Source organism: Carlito syrichta, unplaced genomic scaffold (genome assembly GCF_000164805.1).
Source record: "Carlito syrichta isolate Samal-C Ts95f unplaced genomic scaffold, Tarsius_syrichta-2.0.1 Scaffold307270, whole genome shotgun sequence".
Lineage (NCBI taxonomy): Eukaryota > Metazoa > Chordata > Mammalia > Primates > Tarsiidae > Carlito > Carlito syrichta.
In genome coordinates this window covers 1-6,706 of record NW_007251366.1, presented here as the reverse complement: position 1 = coordinate 6,706, position 6,706 = coordinate 1, and positions in this window count along the sequence as shown.

The window sequence follows — 6,706 nt, the reverse complement described above, 5'->3', positions numbered from 1 at the left end:
TATTATGCTGAAAGGAAGTAGTGAGAGTGGGCATCCTTGCCTTGTACCAACATAAGAGGCAAATCTTTCATTTATTTCCCCATTAATTATAATGTTCGCTGTGGACTTTTCACATGTGGCATTTATTGTGCTGACATAAGATTCTTTTATACCTATTTTTTTTGGAGATGTTTAATCATAAATGGGTATCGAAATTTGTCAAATACTTTTTATGCATCTGTTGAGATGATCTTGTGACTTTTCCTTCATTTTGTTACTGTCTTGTATCATGTTGAAATATCCTTGCATCCTGGGGGAAAAAAATCTCACCTGATCATGGTGTTCGATCTTTTTAATGTGTTTGATTTTATTAATTCAGTGTTGACATTTTCCTAATAATGTTCATCAATTTTTTTGTAGTTTCTGCCTGATATTTGTATCAGAGTGAAGCTAGCCTCATAAAATGAATATGGAAACATTGCCTTTTTTTCTAATTTTTGGAAGATTTAAAGAAGGATTAACATTAATTATTTGAATGCTGGTGTGAAGACACTGGATTCTGGGCTTTTTTGGTGTGCTGTTGCAAGATTTTTGAGTACTGATTTAATTCCCTTATTTACTATTTTTCTGCTCAGGCTATTCCTGATTCAGTTTTGATTGTCAAAATGTATTTATTTTTCTAGGTTATCCTTTATTTATTTGAGTCTTGTCTCTCTTTTTGTCAGTCTAGATAGCAGTTTCTTGATTCTGGTTATCTTTTCAAAAAAGCTGCTCTAAATTTAGCTTATATTTTTCTATTTATTTGCTCTTTATTTCATTCACTTTTACTCTGATCTTTATTCTTTCTTTCCTTCTACTAACTTTAGGTTTTGTTTTATCTTTTCTAGTTTTTTTAGTTAAATCAAGTTAGGTTGTTTATTTGGGATCTTACTTTTAAATGTAGGCATTTGTTGCAATAAACTTCTTTCTTATTGCTTGTTGCTTGTATTTTTCTTTGTCTTGAGATACTCTTTAAGTTCCCTTTTGATTTCCTCTTTGATCTAATTATTGTTCAAGAGTTTGTTGTTTAGTTCTATGTATTTATGAATTTACCCATTTTTTTGCTGCTATTCTAATTTCACTCTGGTGGTTAGAAAATATAATTGGAATGATTTTGATTTTCTTAAATTTGTAAAATTCTGTTTTGTGATCTAACATGATTTATTCTGGAGAATATTCCATGTGTGCCTGACAAGAATATGTATTTTTCTGCTATTAGGTGGAAAGTTCTGTATATGTCAGGTAGGTCCATTAATTGTTGTTTTATTGCACTGTTTCCTTATCGATTATCTGTCTGGATTAGCTATTCATTGTTGACAGTAAGGTGTTAGAACTCACTACATTATTTTATTGCTATTAATTTCTGCTTTCAGATCTGTCAAAATTTTCTTTATAGTGTATTTTGGTGCTCTAATGTGGGGTATAGGTATACTATTAATTGTTGTATCTTCCTGTTCAATTTACCTTTCCAACATTATATAATAAACGAATATGTCTCTGCAGACAGTTTTAGACTTAAGTCTATGTTGTCTGATATAAATATATTTTTCCTTGCCTTCTTTTGTTTAACATTTAAATGAAACATCTTTTTCCATCTCTGCATGTGCAGCCTATGTGTATATTTAATTCTAAAAAGTGAGTCTTTTTAGAATTAAATATAGACAACAAATCACTGGATCTTTTTTTAAAAGTACATTTAACACTTTAAGACTTTTGATGGGGATTTATTCTCTTTATATTTCAGGTAACTATTGACAAGTGAGGACTTACTGTTGTCATTTTTTGTTTTTTTTCTGTTTATCTTAAGGTTGTTTTGTCTTTCTCTTCTTTTGCTGCCTTGTTTTGTTATTTGATCATTTTTTGTAGTGATTTGCTTTAATTTTTCTTTGTTCTTCATGTATTCTATTTTTTTGTGTTTGTTGTTAGCTTAAGGCTTGACTAAAATATCTTGTATTTATAACTTTTAATTTTAAGCTAATAACAACTTAATGCTAATTAAATACAAAAATCCTACACTTTTACTTTCTCCATACATAACTTTGTATTCTCATAGTCAGAATTTGCTTCTTTTTATATTTTATATATAACAAACTTTTATCTATTAACTTTCATATGAAGGTTTAAAATTATTAGTTCCCAACTTTGCAGTGTAACAGATGTACAGATTGATGAATCTGTATATATCTATATATTTACCTTTCTCTATGAAATTTATGCCTTCATATGTTTTGCATTACTGTTTAGCATGTTTTTATGTTAACTGAAGAACTTCTTTAAGAGTTTCTTGTAAAATAGATCAGTAGTTATGAACTGTCTCAGTTTTTGTTTGTCTGGGAAGGGTCTTATTGCTCCTTTATTTTTGAAGAAAAATTTTTCAATTTTTAATATTGTTTTTTGGCATTTTTTTTCTTCTCATACTTTGAATATATTAATTTTCTCTCTCCTTGCCTATAAGATTTGTGCTGAGAAATTTATTAATATTCTTATAGAGGTACTTTTATATGTTTCATGTCCGATTTTGTACTTTTCCTATAGGCTGATTCTTATTGTTGAAAATACCTTATTAATAAACAAAATGCAAAATTCAGTAGAGAAGGGTTATATTTGTTTCTTCTCTGTCAGGCCATTATCACAAAGTTTGTGTCACTTGAATACCACATGTACTCACTTGATAAGGAAATAAGCATTGTCCAAATAATTATTGGATGAATTAATTAATTTATTTCAATAAGAATGATGTATGTGAATTTATCTTCTTTTGATTAATATCAATATTAGACATTCTTTCTACTTTTACCCAGTTGAACTTCAGAATTTTCATGGGTCAGGATTTTTTTTTTTTTACTTCTTTTTTCTCCCTTTTTGAGCCAGAATGTTTATATTAATTTTTGACACCATTCTTTAAATGTACTAACTTATATAAATTTCAAAACAGCCCTATGGAGAAAGTTCCATTATTTCATTTGTCAATTGAATAGGCTGAGGCATAAGTAATTTTGTCAAGATTATGTATATAGTAAGAGGTAGACCTAGTACAGGGTTAGTGTTCCTTATCTGAAATGCTTGGGAGTAGAAGTGTTTTGGATTTTGAGATTTGGGGAATTTGACATATTTGCATATGCATAATGTCTTGAGAAGCAGGATTGTAGACCCATGTTTATTGCCACACTATTGGAAATAACAAAAATATGGAAGCAATCCCACTGCTCACTGAAAGTGAACTGGATAACGGAAATGTGGTACATATACACGATGGAGTATATTGCCACCATAAAGAAGATAATCATGGACTTTGCAGCAAGGATTGGATTGGAAACTGTCATACTAAGTGAACTATCCCAGAAACAAATAACTGCATACCGTATATACTCTCTGGTAAGTGGACCTTGAACTTTAGTCACATTAACACAAGGGAAGCAATGGCAATCACTGGGCACTGCTAGGGGAGGGAGAGAGGGAGGAAGGTGAAAGTCATGTGACAACACAAAAAAACTCGGGTCATCACTTGAGAGTGAGGGCCAGTTGGAAGCTCAAACTTCATCTGCATACAACCTACTTATGTAGTAAATTCTTACTTGTACCCCATATTCCTATAATAAAATAAAATTAAAAAAAAAATATCTTGAGCATGGGACCCAATTTAAATGCAAAATATATTTGTTTTAATATACAGCTTATACATGTATCCTGAAGGTAATTTTGTAAACCAAAACAAAATTTTGACTTCATTTTGACTGTGATACCTCATATGAGGTCAGATGTTGCAATTTCCAAAAAATTTTGAATTTGGAAACATTTCTGATTTTGGAATTTCAGATTAAGGATGCTCAACCAGTAGCCAAAATCTGGCAGGCAGGGTATAGTATTTATGTTTTTAATCATTTCACCACGTTGGCTCACATTTACCTTTCCAACTAAAATATAAGTAAAATTTGGATCAAAATTTTCATTGATCTTAATTCATAAAAGTGTTGTATTTAATTGTATTAATAGCCATTATATCATATCAGTGGGACTTTAAAAGAAAGATCTGACAAGGTATAATTTATGTTCTACAAATTTCAATCATTTTATGTGCACATTTTGTCAAATTTTATTAAATTTATAGTTTTGCAATCACCACTGCTATCCAATTTTAGAGCATTTCTCTTATGCAAACAGCCTCATGTTATTCTTCAGTCTCTCCTGCCCCCATCCTTGATCCCAGTCAGCTACTGACTTGCTTTCTGTCTATATAGCTTTGCTCATTCCATAAATTTAATATTTAATAGAGCAGGCGGTCTTTTGGATTCGATTCGTTCATTTAGAAATATGTTTTGAAAATGTGTCCATGTTAATGTTTTATTGCAGAAATCAAATTCTGTAAGATAGCAAAAGAAGCTCCCTCGACCTGCTCCTCAGTGAAATGTGAAAATTATGATTCTAAAGGAAAACTGCAAATGAAGGAATATTTATTCATAAAAATCTGTAACACATTTGGTAGAAAAGGTGAGAGTCTATAGTATTTGAACCAAGATTAATTCCTGCCTCTTCCTGTTTGATGAGGCAGACACTCATCTCTGGACATCTGTAGTCAAGCACATAGTGATTCATTTTCCTTCATCTCCCAGCCAGAGGACTTTCTTCCCAGGAGAGGGGAACTTCAGTACTTTGTCCTGCTCTAAGTTGCCTGATGCTGAGGCTAAGTCTTGGGCAAAGGCAGTCAAGAGGTAATTGCTCCCATTTTCTATTCAACCTTACTTGTGGAGCAGGGACTCGATTTTGAGTGTGGAGCTCTAAAAATACTGGTAAACCATTAGCCCTTCCACTGGCTCATGAAGTCATGAAGTGGTAGTTCCATGCAAGAAGAGAAGAGCTGAGAGGACCTTAGGTTGCTATTCTCCCATCACCAAGTTCTTAACCTGTAGAGTGGTGGTTATCAGAGAGGTTTGTCATTGTCTCAATTCTCAACTCCAGTGCTCTGGCTCAGATATTTTTGCCTGCAAAGAGAAACATGACACACGACAGAGAGGTTATAATTTCTTCTCAATGAAAATGATTTTATTTGTAATGGAGCATGAAGTAGTTTAAACCATGGGCAGTCTCAAAAACAGTGGAGGTTTTAGTAAAAGGCAGCTGGAAGAAGAAACAGCCTTGACTGTAGACTAGTAATTTTCTGGAGACTACTGGTGAATAAGACAGTTGGAAGGAGGCCTTCCAGGATCAGAACAAATCTCCAACAATGACTCCAGAAACTACTCCATCAAAGGAGTCATAATTTTATCGAATTAGTTTGCAGAGAAATAGTAAAGTTGGCATGCAGCTAGTGGAGTTTAACAGCTTTGTGTGGTCAGGGGAAGAGGAGAAGAAATCCCTTTCAGTGTCACTGTCATCTTAGGGACATTGTGGACCTACTCAAAGCTAAGCTTCCCCAAGGAGTAACATAAAATACTTAACACTGTGGAATTTGAAGGGGAATTGATTTCATGAATATAATCTAACCAGTCACTAAATAAACAAGCAAGTAGCAATAGCAAGACTTTGAGGGGTTGGCAAACCAAGATTTGCTATAATATATTATCTCAACTGTTTAGTTTTCAACACAAATGTATGCAGCTGGCAAATAAACGGTAAATTGTGACACATACACTTGAAAACAAAAGAAAGCAACAGAATCTTCTTGTAAGAACCAATGAAAATTTTGAGTTCCAAAGTCCAGTAATGGAAATTAAATAAAAATCAACAGTAGGCTGGAATAGGCAAAAGAGTTATTGACCCTTATGATAGATCAGGAAACAAAGACAAAAAAGAACAAAGAAAAATGAATAAAGCCTCAGAGAATAGTGGAGCATCATTAAGCACAACATGCATGAAACATATGTGATGGGGGTGGCAGGAGAAGAAGAAGAAGAGAGAAAAAAGTGGATAAACACATATTTAAAAAATAGTGACTTAAAAATTCCAAAATTTACTGAAAAGCAATAATCTACATATCTGGCAAACTCATTAAATTCCAAGTAGAATAAATTACAAGCAGCCCACAAGTTGACACATAAAAATATTGAAAGTCAAAGACAAAGAAACAAATTTGAAATCAGAAAGAAAAATGACTTAGTACTTACCCTGGGATCTCAATAAGATTAACAGCTGGCATATGATTATATTCATAGGAATGACCAAAATAGGGAAACCTATAGTGACAGAAAGCAGATTAGTGGTTGCTTAAGGAAAGGGTACAGGTAGTTGAAAGGAATAAAATAATGATAGTTAAAAGTATGAGTTTTTTTAAGTAACAAAAATATTCTAAAATTGACTGTGGTGATGGTTGTGCATATCTGTGAATATACTAAATACCACTGAATTGTACCTACAGTAAATGAGTAAATTGTATGGCATGTGAATTATACCTCGATTAAGTTGTTTTAAAAAGTTTTTAGCTGGGCTCAGTGGCTCAGCCTGTAATCCCGCGCCTTTGGGAGGCTGAGGTGAGTGGATTGCCTGAGCCCGTGGGTTCGAGACCCGCCTGGGCAGTGAGACCTCATCTCTACAATAAATCAAAAATCAGCTGGGCATGGTAGTGCATGCCTGTAATTGTGGCTACTTGGAAGGCTGAAGTGAAAGAATCGCTGGAGCCCAGCAGGCCGAGGCTGCGGTGGCCGGGAGCGGCCACTGCACTCCAGTCTGGGTGACAGAGTGAGACTCCAACTCA